The following is a 17,099-nucleotide window of genomic DNA, read 5'->3' as shown; positions in this document are numbered from 1 at the left end:
ATTTATGTAAAAAAAAATATGTATAAGATCAAGGTGATATTCTACAACATAATAAAATCTAGCGAAGCGAGTATCCATACCCAACTGAATTAGCGATACTCGAGAACAAAGGAACGATCCTTTTCTTTTTATCGTCTGATCCGTTTCCTAGACGAGTGTGTCGATGGGAAGCAAAATCGGAGCAGCTCCAGGAGTCCGTGATGCTGTCATAAGACGCTTTCCGAACGCGAATATTGTTCTAACCGACTTGGTTACAAATTAAAGCTTGTAAACAACAATTAATCACTATTGATTCTACACTTCGACACGAGAAGCAAGAGTTAAAGCACGAGATCACACCGCCATGAAATCTTTTGACACTTTGTATAGCTAAACGCGCAAAACCGAATAACAGCTGTCCCAGTGCATGAAAAATAAATGCACTCTGAAATTTTTTTTATTTCTTCCTTTGTGATATTCCAATTTTTTGAAGAAAAACTTGAGATTTGTTTTTACGCGAAATGAATGAAAAATGAAATGCTTCTTCTGCAGATTGCTAGAAAGTTTTCCAAAGTGAACCCATGATTTTCAGAAGCGAAGATTTTTCCCAATCAGATGAGTTCATTGAAAGTAAATGTTTATAAATTTGGTGTCTTTTGAGTTCTATCTCTATTTAACTTTATTTACATTAATTTTTCGGCTCTATATTCAGTTATTCTTAACTCGCCTAGCCTACGCAAGGCGGCGTTCTTTGAAGACTGAGAGCCAGTTGGTAAATCGCTAGGCACAGCACCTCTTGTTTCGTCGTGAATTCTATCATGATCCATCATGATCGTCATCATGATCATTTTGATCAATGCACATATTGTGCAAAGTGCAACATGCGATAACAAATTTATACATTCGCTCCACGTGAAAAAAATCCAGCCGTGTCAACTGGCGGAATCTTTGCTTCAGCACACCGAAGCTATTTTTTATTATGTCCCGAGTTTGGCAGTGCTTCCGATTATAATTCCTCTGCTTAATCGTCAAGTTACCGTAGTCTTTGTATGGAGTCAACAAATACTCCCGGACCGGGTACGATGCATCGCCAAGAAGATGACCCTGACATATCCCTGATAGATCATCGCTGATCGGTGACAATGAAAACAATCTCGAATCGTGGATTCGACTTGGTGACCCAATACAAACATCAAGAAATCTTCTGTTAGGATCACAGATTCCTTGAAGGGTCATCGATAGCATATCGTGCCGGTGATATAGGTCGACCTGATTTTATTGCCGGTTTTCGAATTGCGATATAGCTACCGTCAATACAGCGTATATTAGGAAAACCAGCAATCTGTAAGGAATTTGAACATTAGATGCTTTCAAAACATTATCAAATTTTAACTAACAGTTTTGAATCCTGTAACGATATTTTTCCGTTTCGGCCTATGTCTCCGGAAAGCGAACAATCTCATTGGACAGATTATAATAATGACCAAAATTTGTATTGAGGCATTTGTAGAAGGACGTTTCGGACATATTAAATAAATTACCAATCTCTCGGTAAGAATTCTTGTTTGCACAAAACCTGGAGAAAAAAAATAACAAAATTGAGAAAAATATTGATACTATGAAATGATATAATTTTTGCGAAGCTCAGAAAACTTTCTCAAAGTTCGGAAAATTTTCTTACGATCCGCATAATTTTCCTAAAGTTAAAAAATAAATAAATATATATCTATATTATATATATATATATATATATATATATATATATATATATGTATATATATATATATATATATATATATATATATATATATATATACATAGCTTCAGTCTCGAAAAAATCTTAAAAAGTGAAGAATTTTAAAGTATTTGTTCTACGAACTTTCCACCCATATGATATAAAAATGTGTAGTCTACGGCAAAATGTTCCTTATACTGTTCTGGAAATTCCGTTAAAACATAGTTTTCGTGTAGATTCCATAGATTGAGAGATAAAAATCAGAAAAATATGGCTAAAATTCACAAGACAACAGAGCCAATTAAAGTTTCAATTAGATTGACAGAACATTGTTTCATTGATAGATGATTTTTTTTAGAAATATTCCTTGAATATGGAATCTGTGCAATTGAAGTTTGAATCCTTTGAAGAGAATTTTTCTTGGTAGTGCAACATCTCGACCATGCGTTAAGCATGGCTGGTCTAAAAATTTGTTTAAATATTAGAAGTTTATTCTTCAGGCATAGTTTGGATGGCCTGTTTATAAGAGGATACAAACATCTTATATATTTGTTAACTTTGGCTTGGACAACGGCGCCGGTGGTGTAGTGGTAAGCGTGATTACCTCTCACCTCAGCAGGCCTGGGTTCAATCCCAGTCGGCGCCACCGGAATGTTCTGAGGCATAACATCTCTGATCACGCCTTCCTTCGGATGGGAAGTAAAGCCGTTGGTCCCCGGTTCATGAGTTGATGGGTCGATAGGTAGGGTCCAGGTGTGGGAGAGCTGCCTTCCTGGCACGTCGGTAGCATTGGTGCTCAGCACGGAAAACAAGATCGACAGAAAAAACAAACCAAAGAAAAAAAAAAAAACTTTGGCTTGGATGCCCTCATTGCGATCTTAAAAAGTTAATTTTTGGTCAAGTACTAGTTCAAGATATTTCGCTTGACTTGACAAAGAAATACCGTTCATAGTGGCAAGGTTTCAAGAGGGATGCTCTGGGTTTATGTAGGAATATTATAAGTTGAGTTTTGGAAGCGTTAGGAGCAATGATGGAAATATTGCCAAAAGTTCATTATCGCAAGCGAGATGTTTTTACTAGGGAAATTATCGATGGGAATTTCGCAAAGCGGTATTTCCCGAGCGAACTTTCTTATTTGAGATTGAGAGGAACTAATATAACTCCCTCACCTGCAAAAGAGAGCGTACACAGAAAAAAAAAGTCGTTGAATATTACATCCAAACAGCTGCACAGAGATGATTCCGCCGGTTGTGTAATACACTGATGTCTTTTTTTACACGGTTTTTTTACACGGTTAGTGCCGTGATTTACACGGTACGTTTTTAACGATTTCTCGGCAACGATGCAACCTGTCGGCTTGATTCCAATCACATTATTCGTTTTAAGCTATAGGTAATCGAATGGCATACTTTTAAAAAAAATCATATTGTTTGGTGTAAATACAGATTTTTTTTTAAATTGGTCTATATGGACCATAGCATGCTATAATTACGAATGGCATCAAAATCCGATTTTTTAAAAACATTTAAGCATGTGAAAAATCAAAATCTCCGAAGGTTTTTGCTACCCGGTTTTTTTTACACGGTACATATCCCCCGTGTAAAAAAATACCTGAGTGTATTACGTTGTACGATGTACATCGATTTTTCGAACAAAATTACATCCATGTAATATTGCATCTGCTTTTTACTATTACTTCCTTATTTCATATATCAGCTTGAATTACGTTGATCGATATTACATTGTTTTGCTGTGTATATTAAAATATATTTTTTGCACAAATTTTCGTTCCCGATATGTGATGAAATAGATCTGGCGCCGGTGGTGTAGTGGTAAGCGTGATTACCACTCACCCCAGCAGGCCTGGGTTCAATCCCAGTCGGCGCCGCCGGGATATTCTGAGGCATAACATCTCTGATCACGCCTTCCTTCGGAAGGGAAGTAAAGCCGTTGGTCCCCGGTTCATGAGTTGATGGGTCGATAGGTAGGGTCCAGGTGTGGGAGCTGCCTCCCTGGCACGTCGGTAGCATTGGTGCTCAGCACGGAAAACAAGATCGACGGAAAAAACAAACCAAAGGAAAAAAAAATGTGATGAAATAGATCGCAAACTATGACTCGTGATTTTTTTTTTATTGGTAACAAGAGTTGCTTGTGAAATCCTTATAAATGTGTATTAAATGCATCGTAAATGTGTTACACCAATTATAACGGACGGATAGCTCCTACATGTACATGTATGCAACCTTAATAGCATAACATCTAATCTAAAAAAAAAAAAAAAAAACAAAACGTCACACAGATATTAAGCGAGATAATTTCATTCTCGCATTCTTGACAAGAGCCTCAGCCAAGGTTGCAAATACTCATTTCAGCTAAAACAATGTTTCTTTTTAATTATGAAATAATTAGATGCCATGATCATGTTTTGAATTGGTAGGATACAAAAAGAGGTTGCAAAGAATGTGTTTGACATATTAAACCTGTTTATTTCACTTCAAGAGAGTCACAATCAGCGATTTTTCACACACTCACTCACTCACTCACTCACTCACTCAGCGATCAGCAAATCGCTGATTGTGACTCATAGAAAGCAAAATTTACAGGTTTTATGTTTCAAACGCAAACTTTGTAACCTCTTCTTGTAGGTTACAAGTAAAACATGCCATCATACCATCTTTTGGTTTTATTATTCCGAAAAACATTATTTTAACAGAAATGAGTATTTGCAACCTTGGCCTCAGCTATAGCTCGTCTCTCGATTTTTTTTTTGTGAAATGGGTATCAGCGTATATAAGCACCCTGATATTTTTAAAATAAGAGAGACGTCATTAATGTACAAAATAAAAAGAAGGGGACCTAGGTGCGAGCCCTGGTGAACCCCTGACGTGACATGAATTGGCTTAGATGTTTTCTCGTTGAATCTTACAATTTGCTGGCGATCAACTAAATACGATTTAATCCAGGTGAGGAGCTTCATCTCAATTCCCATTTTTTCTAATTTAAAAATCAGCATTGGGATAACAATTCTGTCAAACGCTTTGCTGAAGTCTGTACATAGAGCTTCTACTTGGTTACCTCTGTCCATTGTATTTAATACGAAATCCACAAATTCCAAAAGGTTTGTGGTGGTTGAACGACCTTTAAAAAAGCCGTGTTGTGCACAAGTTATTTTTTATTTTAATTGCCCATAAATGTTTTTATTTATAATTGATTCGAAGAGTTTTGGAATGCACGATATGATAGCAATCCCACGATAATTTCGAATATCGGATTTTTTACCTGATTTATATATGGGTATTAAGTAAGATTTTGTCCATTCCTTCGGGAATATACAGGATTCAAGCGACATATTAAACAGCCAGAATAAAGGGGTTGTAAGTTAAGTTTCTAAGTTTTTCATAAAAATACGTGGGATTCCATCTGGTCCTGAACTTTTAGTGGCGTCCAAATCTCGTAGGCCATTCCAAATATCATGAACCGAAATGTTATTAACGCCAACAGTAGTTGACAAGTCAGGAAAATAAGAAAAATATTCATAATCACGATCATTATCTGAAAATTTCGTGTATGTTTCTTGAAAAAAAAAAAAGTGGCGAAAAGATTACATATATCATCAGAATTATTACCTTCCTTTTCATCCAATGTCATTTTTGATGGAAAGCTGCACGATTTCATTTTAGTTTTGACGTAATTGAAGAAGTTTCTTGGACATGATTTAATTTCATTCTCAGTTTTTATGTAATATTCAGACAGTGCCAAAGAAATTGCATCATTAAGTTGATCACAAATACTTAAATACTTTTGGAGATTATCATGATTTTTATGTTTTTTGTATATTTTGTGAGCTTTTTGTTTACGATTTTTCAAGTTAATGATATGATTATTGAACCAAACCGGATATTTGGAGGAATAATTGCGTCGTCTCCTTTTTAATGGAATTTCCTCGTGAATTACGTCAAACAAAATTTTATAAAAAGCCTCCACTGCACATTAAACATTTACCTGATCCTTCAAAATGGTTTTCCAATTTAGTCCATTGAATTTATTTTTAATATTATCATAATTAGCATTTTTGTAGTCGAACACATTTTCATACTCACTGTTGTTGGGGTGTTGACGGTCATGAACAAAATTTGTTATATATGGAATACTCGATTGCTGTGTGAAATGCTTCATTCTTCCATAAAGAAGAAATAGATTTACTTACACAGAAATCTTCATGTATATTCGTTAACAAGAAATCTAGGAATCAATTCTGTTGGTTTCTTACATGGTTTATTTGGTTTAATCCTAAAAACGCCATTTTTTCAAAAATAAATTGTAATGTTTCGTTTTCCCCAATGACTTGGAGAAGAAAACTCTCATTATCTGAATCAGGAATAAAATCAGCATTGCGTTGATTGTAATCTCCATAAAAATGGATTTTGAATTCAAGGGAAATTGAAATACGATTTCTTCAGCTATTTGGGAAAAGTTTTCATACGAGGACTTACAAGCGTAGTCTGGGAGAAAATAGACTGTGGCAAAAATATTAGTTTCACCAGCTATATTTGTCTTTACCCACACATACTCAAATTCTTTTACTTTCGATGAGACAATAAGTTCTGCAATACATTTTGAAGAAATAGCAATAAGAACTCCACCACCTGACATTCTTTGGGTCTCGAGTAAGTCACGATTATCTCTGAAAACATTATAATCATTTCCAAAAGTTTCCTCACTTTTAATTTTCTCGTTCCAACTAGTTTCAGTGCCCAAAATAGCTGAAAAAGAAGAGCTCACTATATTTTTATAAATTGCATTAATTTTTGTTGTGCTTTTCATACGATTAAAATTCTGAATATATACCACAATTTCCGTAAAATGTGTTTCAGATGAAATTTTTTTGTCCCACTGAACAATTATGCTGAAGACTGCATCTTACTCTCTGGTATATTTCAAGATCTATAACTGGAATTATTCGCCGTGTACTCAGTAGAGGGCCTGCTAACCTGATTTTTTTTATGCACCCGCTAATAGGTTAAGGTTCACAACTGGTGTGTTTTTCTTTTGCGCGAGGGGTGTGCGAATGGTTTTTTTTTCTTTCCTTTATTTAACGTCGGTCTCTGTTCCGCAATCGTCCGAAGGAAGATTTTTATGCCTCAGAAAAATCCCACCGACCTCGACTGGGATTGAACCCAGACCAATTGGGGTGAGAAAGCAGTCACGCTTACCACTACACCACCGGCGCCGGCTGGGTGTGCGAATGGTGTAAACTGTATAAAACAATAATCCGCCCCTTGAGGCACCTGGCTCAATCACTAAGCAAAGGGCATATATTGTTGATCAAAAGCTGGAACTTCACCTGTCCGCGGCGAAGGGTTACCGTACGGACTTGTGACGTGATTGTAAGATGGACAGATATTCATCTCGCCAACGACGCCAGATGTCACTGATTTTGCTGCTCCTGGTATTTGTACAGACGATTTACAGGGATATGCTCAACGCCAGGTTCGGGAATCAAGTTCAGTGTCCCAGACTTATGGCTTCTAAGCTATCAGGAAACTTCAAAATCGCGCAGAGGGACCGCGAATTCAGACAAGCCTCGGTTTGAATCAGTACAGTCGTCAATTCCTCTAAAGCAAGCGGTGCCTTGCTAATAACCGCTCGGAGATGCTTCTTCGTGCTTCTAACCGCTGCTTGCCAAATACCTCCCTTGTGTGGTGTGGATGGAGTGATGAAATTTCATTTGATGCATTTGGTCGCTAGGAATCGACTTATCACTTCGTTATGTAAACTAGATTGCACTAGTTAGTAGAGCTCCTTCAATTTTTACTATTTTTGATACAGTCAGTACTGGCACTCAGCTGGTTGCCTGCATCCATAAAATTAGCGCCGTTGTCAGACCACATTTCATAGCACAAGTCACGCATTTATACAAACCGTTTAAAATCGTTGAGAAACGAATTCTGCTGCCTCTAGGTGGATGGCTTTTGATGACAAACAGATGAACACGGCTATGTATCCCTTTGTAACAATCGATTATCACAGATTGCTTGATTTAACCAGGATTGGTCCCTCATATCCACGCTAACGTGTGTGATTGCTCACGCCTGTGGTGTTGTATGAACAGATGGGAGATTTCCCTTCAGCTGACTTGCTGTTTTCCTTTCAGGCGATTGCAATGGATGCTGTTTAAAATCACCGGAAACGGAGCCCAAAATCCAAAAGGTAAGGTAAGGTCCAGCAAGATTCTCCAGATGCGAGAAAGTCTGTTAGTATTCGTACACTCATGCTCTAACGTCCTCTCCTTCACAGAGCACAAACAGTAGAACAACATTCGAGCCAAACAAACATGATCAAATAACTATCATATGACAATCTTGTGTAAATTAAACCATTTCTGATCAGAAATGTTATTACTAGATTATCGTTGCTTGTTATTTCCAGAATTCACAACATTAGCAGCTCTTATTATGCGAAAAACTAAAATGCATTAATACGTGACGGTCTTTGGTGATATAATGTCATACGACTGAGACTGTCATAAGAAATTTTAGTTTGAAACTGTACTTTGATAGCTTGTTCTGCAAGTGTCGCAAGCAAAGGCAGCCTATTATCATAAAAAAACCGTCGACTACGGTGACCGCTTACAGCACTGCATTCGATCAACAGTTGGGTGTTACGGTGGGACTGAGGCAAAATGATCGGATGCTTCAAACCAAATTCTGGACCCTATCGCCGACCCACAGAATCCCGTTACCGAAGATGAACGAATACAGATGTTCCAGCATACTCTTTCGAGAAACTTCCAGACCTTAGACGTTTGATCTTGCTGTCAAAAACTTTGTATTTTGCCATCCGAATACACAGCGTCTGACTGGCATCCAGCCGCTGAATAAGAAATGCTCTTCCCCGGAAGCTACACCTAAGATGGCAGCCCCATCACGGCGGATAGGAGACCTTAGGCCAACCACCTACTGTATCTGAAACCTTTACAATTGTTACAGAAACCAACAGAGAAAGACATCGAACTGATATAACGGCAACGACTTTTAGCGCAAAACAACGGACACGAATTGGATCATGGAATGTATTGACGCTAGCCCAGCAGGGTAAACTGGCACAACTCGCCAACGAGGCTCGACGCATGAAGCTAGAAACCCTGGGACTGAGTGAAGCTCGTTGGCCAAACTTTGGAGAACACAAACTGCCGTCGGGACAGATACTACTATACTCTGGTATTCGAGGTGAAAACGCTCCCCGCCATCGTGAAGTTGGTCTCCTACTTAGCGTCCAGGCAAGTGCTGCGCTCATCAAGTGGGAGCCTGTTAATGAGAGGATAATCGTTGCCAGATTTAGAACACGGGTTTGTAACCTTACCATAATCCAATGTTATGCGCCAACCGATGCTGCCGAGCTACAGGACAAGGAGAATTTTTACAGTCAACTGAATGCCGTCGTGGATAAGGTTCCAAAGGGTGACATCAAGATCTACACTGGCGACTTCAATGCGAAGATCGGCTCCGACAACACGGACTATGAGCGTGTCATGGGACGCCATGGTCTCGGCGAAATGAGCGAGAACGGTGAGCTGTTTGCAGAATTTTGTGGCAATAACGACATGGTGATCGGGGGCTCGCTCTTCCCCCATCGGCCAGTGCACAAAGTCACATGGGTTTCCCGTGATGGACATTCCGAAAATCAGATCGACCACATCTGCATCAGCCGAAAATGGAGACGGAGCCTTCTTGATGTTCGGAATAAACGCAGCGCCGAAATCGCGTCTGATGCCCTTCTAATCGGTGAAATCCGCCTACGCATGGCGCGGATCCAGCGACGGGAGGAGAGACTCGGGCGGCGGTTCAACACACGCCGACTTGAAGATCCAGCGGTAAAAAGGTCTTTTGTTGAAGAACTTGAGACTCGAGCTGCGGATGTTCCAGGAGGTGGCAGCGTAGAAGAACAATGGACGGCCATCAAGAATGCCTTTATAGAAACAAGCGAGAACAACTTGGGTGAGCTGCGCAACCAGAGGAAAGAGTGGATCACAGATGAAACCTGGTGGAAGATTGAGGAGCGTAGAGAAGCAAAAGCCGCGATAGAGCGGGCGAGAACCAGAGGAGCCAAGAACGAAGCCCGTCAACGGTACTCGGCTCTAGAGAAGGAAGTCAAGCGCTCTTGCAGACGGGACAAGCGAGCGTGGGTGAACTCCCTGGCCGACGAAGGGGAGAAAGCCGCAAACACTGGCGATATACGCCTCCTCTACGATATCTCACGACGCCTGAGTGGAGCAAGGATGAAACCGAGGATGCCAGTGAAGGACACGACTGGACAATTGCTTACCGACCCCACTGACCAGCTGAAACGCTGGTTTGAGCACTTCGAACAACTTCTTCAAGTTTCGACGGCCAACCAGCCATCAACATCTCGGCATGATCCGCCTAGGGTGCGGCGCATCACTCGTGTCAATTCCGAGGCCCCATCACTGCAGGAGATTGAAGCAGCTATCCGAAGCATGAAATCCAACAAGGCTCCAGGGGTCGATCGCATATCAGCAGAGATGCTTAAAGCTGACCCCATGCTATCCGCACAAATGTTGCATCAACTATTCTGTAATATCTGGGACACCGCGACTTTTCCGGCCGACTGGATGCAGGGCATCTCAGTGAAGGTCCCAAAGAAGGGGGATCTGACTGTGTGCGACAATCGGCGAGGCATCATGTTACTGTGTATTGTTCTCAAAGTTCTGTGCAAAGTTATCCTGAATCGGATACAGGAGAAGATCGACGCGACTCTCCGACGGCAGCAGGCAGGATTCCGTGCCGGAAGATCTTGTGTGGACCATATTGTCACGCTCCGCATCATCCTGGAGCAGGTCAATGAATTCCAAGAGTCCCTTTATTTGGTATTCATTGACTACGAAAAAGCTTTCGACCGTCTCAATCACGAGAATCTGTGGGGCACCCTGAGACGCAAGGGAGTCCCGGATAAAATCGTCAACCTCATCGAAGCGCAGTATGAGGCTTTCACGTGCAGAGTTCTGCATAACGGAGCCTTATCCGACCCTATCCGGGTAGTCGTTGGTGTGAGACAAGAATGTATACTATCACCGCTACTGTTTCTCATCGTAATCGACGAGATCATGGTAGGTGCAATTGACCGTGTACCGAACCGTGGGCTGCTTTGGCAGCCTATCACCATGGAGCATCTCAACGACTTCGATTTGGCTGATGATGTTGCTCTACTAGCACAACGGCGCTCTGATATGCAGAGTAAGCTCAATGACCTAGCCGAACGCTCCTCTGCGGCGGGTCTCACCATCAACGTCAACAAGACCAAATCGTTGGATATCAACACGGGCAACCCTTCCAACTTTACGGTAGCGGGGCAAGCAGTGGAGAAGGTCGAAAGTTTCCAATATCTTGGCAGCCAAATAGCGTCGGACGGCGGGACCAAGAGCGACATAGGTGCACGAATCAAGAAGGCTAGGGCTGCCTTTGCGAATTTACGAAACGTATGGAGATCCAATCAGATAAGTCAACGCACCAAAATCCGAATTTTCAACTCGAACGTGAAATCTGTATTGTTATACGCCAGCGAGACGTGGTGTGTATCAGCGGAGAACACTCAAAAGCTGCAGGTCTTCATCAACCGATGCCTGCGGTATATAATTCGTGCCTGGTGGCCTCACAACTGGATCTCGAATGCCGAGCTCCATCGTCGATGTCATCAGAAGCCGATAGCAACAGAAATTCGAGAGCGAAAGTGGAGGTGGGTCGGCCACACACTTCGACGGGGTGGAAACGAAATCTGCAAGCAAGCGCTGGATTGGAATCCGGCAGGACATCGCAGCAGAGGCAGACCCAGGGGCTCATGGCGGCGGAGCCTCAATAAGGAAATTAAGCAAGTCGATAGAAATCTGACCTGGGCCCAGGTCAAGGCAAAAGCGAGCAGCCGCCCAGGATGGAAGTCTTTCACGTTGGCCCTTTGCACCGCTGGTGGTGCACAGGACCCTTAAGTAAAGTAAGTAATTCCGAATAAATGCCAAATCGGAAGTGTAGTTCATCCACCATGAGGAATCCTTACTGTTTCGAGCTACGAATGCTACACAGCAAAAAATAAATTTTAATATTACATCCATGAGGATGCACTTCAATCATGTCGAAAATCTCATGTAATTTGTATGACCACAAAAATAAACAAATGCAGTAAAAGCAGCGTAATGTATTCATGATAATTTTGTCCTTTTTGGAAAGTAATATTACACCATATCCTTGACACGATTGAAGAGCAACCACTTTGATGTGATATCAAAATTAATTTTTTGCTGTGCAGCAAATCGAAGTACGTATGCCAAGACACCAACCGCTGTATGGGGAATTTACGTATTCTCGGCAACCTAAGCAGCGACCTTCTTTCTATAGCCTTTTTCTCTATGGAACGCACACATATGCAGTATTGGTTTGTTTACAATCTTTTGCTGCCAGCTGCTCTAACAATTTCAGTCAAAAGAATTGTCAAAAACTGTTTTGAAACGCTTTTACAAAGCTCCAATCTTCTCTAGTGAGAGCGAGTATTGTCGGCAACCAGTTTTTCTTCGGCAACCGTTCCATTTGAACTGCATGTAAATCTGCTGTTCTATTATCGGCAACTCGAAATCAGCTACAATTTGTAGTGCGTGTGTTGCATTTCAAGAAACCCCTGCTAGATTGCTTTTTCTCAGTGGTAAAAATATAGTCAAATTGAAGCTGAAAGCATAAAGAATCATTTGCATGCATTCAGCGAAGTGTTTTCGTAAGAAAATCCAGTGAAAATAGTGTTTCAATTTGGGTTGCCGAAAATAGTCTGTCATGCCGAAGCCGTTATTTCCCCTAGTTAGTTTCGAAAATATATCGATTTCCATGGTTGATTCGAAACAGTTAACTGAAATCAGCATAGTTATCGCTTGTTTGCTCCGTTGTTTCAGTAGATTTTCATATGCAACTGCTGCTGGTATTGGACGTTCCCAAGTTGTTTCATCCTTGCTCAGCCATGACGGTCCTGTTCACCAAAGATTGTGGATCACCAGTTCTTCCGGAGAAATACCACAAGAAGTACAGCCTAGCGGCGCCGGTGGTGTAGCGGTAACCCAACAAACATTGCATGCTGAATAAGAGCTTATTCAGGCAAAAATAAGCTTTGTCAGCTTTTGATCAACTCAAATTGTTTGTTGGGAAGCGTGATTACCTCTCATCGCTAGGGTTTTATGAAGCATAACTTCCTTCGGAAGGGAAGTAAAACCGTTGGTCCCCGGTCCATGAGTTGATGGGTCGACTCTTGAATCGGACGTTTTGTTACCAACATACGTTTTCCATTGTCTGGGAAGTTAACATAAACACTACAACATAATTGTTGAGTCTGGTCACGCGTAATATTTGACCTGAAGATGCTCAACCGAATGTGACAGCTTCTGCATCAGGTCAGATAGATAGCGTTTAGCTTCAACCTTGGTAGCGGTATTTGTTTCACCGGTGCAAGCTTAGTTTTGGCTGCAATTAGCTCGATGAGTATATTACCATAAATAAGAACGACCCAAATTTGAGTTTAGTTCACTCATAATCGCTAAAAGTACAGGTATGCTGCCATGAGTTAATTTGCCTCATAGTTTCCTGTGAAAATCATCAGAAAACTTTCTTGGAGTAGTATCAATAGACTGAGTGAATTCATTCTTTACTTTTCTCATATTCGGGAAGATTTTTCTGGGTAAACCTGGAAAAACCTGGAAAAACATGAGGCAAAATAACTCATCATACTCTCATCCGAAGCGTACCTGCACTTTATGTGACTTATGAGTTAACTAAACTTAAATTTGGGGCGATCTGCCGTGTATTGATCTCGCAAAGGCAACTACTACTTCCGAGTCAGCCAGAAAAGCCATGCAATTGGGTAGGGGCGTTGGAATCTGCACCTGCTCTAATAGGTACAGTATATCTAGTAGTTACAACCATTTCTGTTGAATTGCCAGTAATTCGATTGCATAATAAAAATACATAAACTAGCTTAATTTTTATTTAGAATTCATTTATGTGCAGAGCATTTCTTAAAATTTGAAAGTACGTGTATTTTCATCGAAATATACATAAGCATGTATATTTACATAGTGCAGTAAAATTAAATCACAGGGCACTCATTTTTCAATTTATAAACATACGAATTTACAAGATTGAAACGCCATTTCGTCTCGCACGCTGAGCCGGTCAAGTCGCATCGGTCTCGTTGAACGACACTAGTATTTGTGTTTTCGAGTTTTCCCCACGCGAGGGTTTTTTCTCGCCAAAGTTAGTTGGCATAGTGTTAAGAGAACTAGTGCGCGAGTGAGGAAGGCGTTAATCATACGCCGAGCGCTTTGATTACGGTCCAGCTTTAACTCATCATCATCGCAACATCACATCATCCCATTGATAGCAACAACGAAAGCACGTTAAATTTCCTACCGAGGCGACCGAGGCATACCAGCTGCAAGGTTATCGACCCAACAGCCGTTGGGGCAAACAATAGCATCTCACCAGTCTTCTGCCGCCTCAGTTCAATAGGTAGGGGAAATGTAGGTAATGTCGGCCTACATGTCCCTAATTTGGGCCCATCACTAAAAGTCTGCTATTTATCAATTTTATCTAGATGAACGCGTTATTGGGACGTTACTAATGGATATTTTTGGTTGCTATTGAAAATTTAGTTGATTGCTGAATTTATGTATGGGCCCAAATTAGGGACACTTAGGCCGACATTACCGGCATTTCCCCTATATCGTGTACCTTTGTTTTCACCAGTATCGCATCTCCCTTGTTTCCCTTGTCCAATATTAGGTAAGGTTGGCTCATAAATATGGTGATCTAAAATCTTTTAAATACTATATATCTATAAGTTTTTGTCTTGATTTTTTTTTTCATGCTATTTTTAAGTAGAGCATAGTTAGGGTGATCCAAAATTTTGTTAATAGTTAATATATCTATATATACATATACACCGAAACCTCCGTTTACGAAGCCTTTTTTTTTACGCAGTATTCAATTTACGTCCCTCTTTTTACGAAGTAAATCCCAAATAACGAGGTTTTTTTACGAAGTAAATCCCAAATAACGAGTTTTCTTTCTACGAAGTAAATTCCAAATAACGAGTTTGGGAAACTGGGATATACTGTGAAATACCCCACAATATGGTTATTTTTAGAATCGAAGTGACGTGTAGGAACCGGAAATCGATTTTTGACGCCATTTTGAAATCCAAGATGGCGGTTTCCGGTTACAGAAAATCTTGGAAATTCTGCCGAAACCCCCACAATATGGGTATTTTTGGAATCGGAGTGACGTGTAGGAACCGGAAATCAATGTCTGACGCCATTTTGAAATCCAAGATGGCGGCTTCCGGTTACAGAAAAATTTGGAAATTCTGCCAAATACCCCCACAATATGGGTATTTTTGGAATCGAAGTGACGTGTAGGGATCGGATATCGATGTCTAACACCTTTTTGAAATCTAAGATGGCGGCTTCCGGTTACGTAAGAACTTGGAAATTCTGTCAAATACCACACAATATGGGTATTTTTGGAATCGGAGTGACGTGTAAGGACCGGAAATCAATGTCTGACGTCATTTTTAAATCCAAGATGGCGACTCCCGGTTACAGAAAAACTTGGAAATTCTGCCAAATACCCCCACAATATGGGTATTTTTGGAATCAGGGTGATGTGCAGGGAACAGAAATCGATGTCTGACTCCATTTTGAAATCCAAGATGGTGGCTTCCGGTTACATAAAAACTTGGAAAATCTGTCATATACCCCACAATATGGCTATTTTTGGAATCGGAGTGACGTTTAGGGACCGAAAATCAATGTCTGACGCCATTTTTAAATCCAAGATGGTGGCTTCCGGTTACAGAAAAACATGGACATTCTGTCAAATATCCCACAATATGGGTATTTTTGGAATCTGAGTGACGTTAAGGGACCGGAAATCAATATCTAACGCCATTTTGAAATCCAAGATGGTGGCTTCCAGTAACAGAAAAATTGCCAAATAGCACCACGTCACCCCGATTCTTAAGATACCCATATTATAGGTTATTTAACCATATATTTTTATGTTTTTATGTAACCGGAAGTCGCCATATTGAATTTAAAAATGGTGTCAGACATGGGGTTTCAGTCCTAATAAGTCACCCCGATTAAAAAAAACCATATTGTGGGGTATTGGACAGTATTTTCTAGTGTTTCTGTAACCGGATGTCACCATCTTGGATTTCGAAATGGCATCAGACATGGATTCCCGGTTCCCACAGGTCACCCGATTCCAAAAATATCCATATTGTTGTGTATTCAACGGTATTTTTCTGTTTTCCTGTAACCGGAAGCCGCCATCTTGGATTTCAAAATGGCGTCAGGCATCGAATTCCGGTCCCTACTCCGATTCTTAAGATACCCATATTGTGGGTTATTTAACATTATTTTTCTGTTTTTATGTAACCGGAAGCCGCCATATTGGATTTCAAAATGGCGTCAGACATTGATTTCCGATTCCTACACGTCACTCCGATTCCAAAAATACCCATATTGTGGGGGTATTCGGCAGAATTTCCAAGCTTTTCTGTAACCGGAAACCACCATCTTGGATTTCAAAATGGCGTCAGACATCGATTTCCGGTTCCTACACGTCACTCCGATTCCAAAAATACCTATATTGTGGGGTGGTATTTGACAGAATGTTCATGTTTTCCTGTAACCGGAAGCCGCCATCTGGGATTTCAAAATGGCGTCAGGAGATGGTCGCTTAACATCTCAGACGATGAGCCTGAAATGGATACCCTTGACGTTCCCGTTGACTCGTCCTCCAGCAAAAACACAACACATTTTTCGGCCGTTACCGATATTTTCAAGGTGACACCAATAAAACTGCGCGTTACCGTTGACGACGGTGAGGTAGAAATTGAAGGAGTGGTCACCGAAGCGAGTTTGACTAAAGATGATTTCTTGGGTCCCGATTCCTTCGGAATCTTTAAAAACCGTGCTCTGCCGAAGGTGAAGATATTGGATTGTCTTCAAATGCAGTCAATATCCGTCTCAGCCTCAAAAAAATCGTATTCCTTGTCAAACTCGTTTCGCGTGACCTTTTCGGGTTCAGCGTTACCTCACTACGTCGCTATTATCAAGGTTCGGCTGCCTGTACGTCTGGTTGTAACTGCTCGAAATAGTGACACATCGGACTACTGCTCGAACAAACCACGCTGCGATCAGTGTGGCGAGCAACATCAAGACGGCCCTTGCGGTGCTCCTCCAAAATGCGTGTACTGCAAGGAGAGCCTGCATACCCTAATTAAATGCCCGAGGTATAAACAGCAGGGACACAAAATTAAGCGGGCTCTGCAA

At 40.9% G+C, this 17,099-nt stretch overlaps 1 pseudogene; it reads right to left on the bottom strand.

The window, feature by feature from the left end:
- Positions 1-795: 795 nt before the first annotated feature.
- Positions 796-17,099, bottom strand: part of LOC135714786 (uncharacterized) — a 50,265-nt pseudogene continuing 33,961 nt past the window's right edge.

This window comes from Ochlerotatus camptorhynchus, unplaced genomic scaffold (assembly GCF_037179485.1).
Source record: "Ochlerotatus camptorhynchus isolate MF236.1 unplaced genomic scaffold, CSIRO-AGI_Acam_v1.1 ptg000719l, whole genome shotgun sequence".
Classification (NCBI taxonomy): Eukaryota; Metazoa; Arthropoda; class Insecta; order Diptera; family Culicidae; genus Ochlerotatus; species Ochlerotatus camptorhynchus.
Note: the sequence above shows the minus strand (reverse complement) of the source record. Positions and strands in the feature narration are given on the sequence as shown.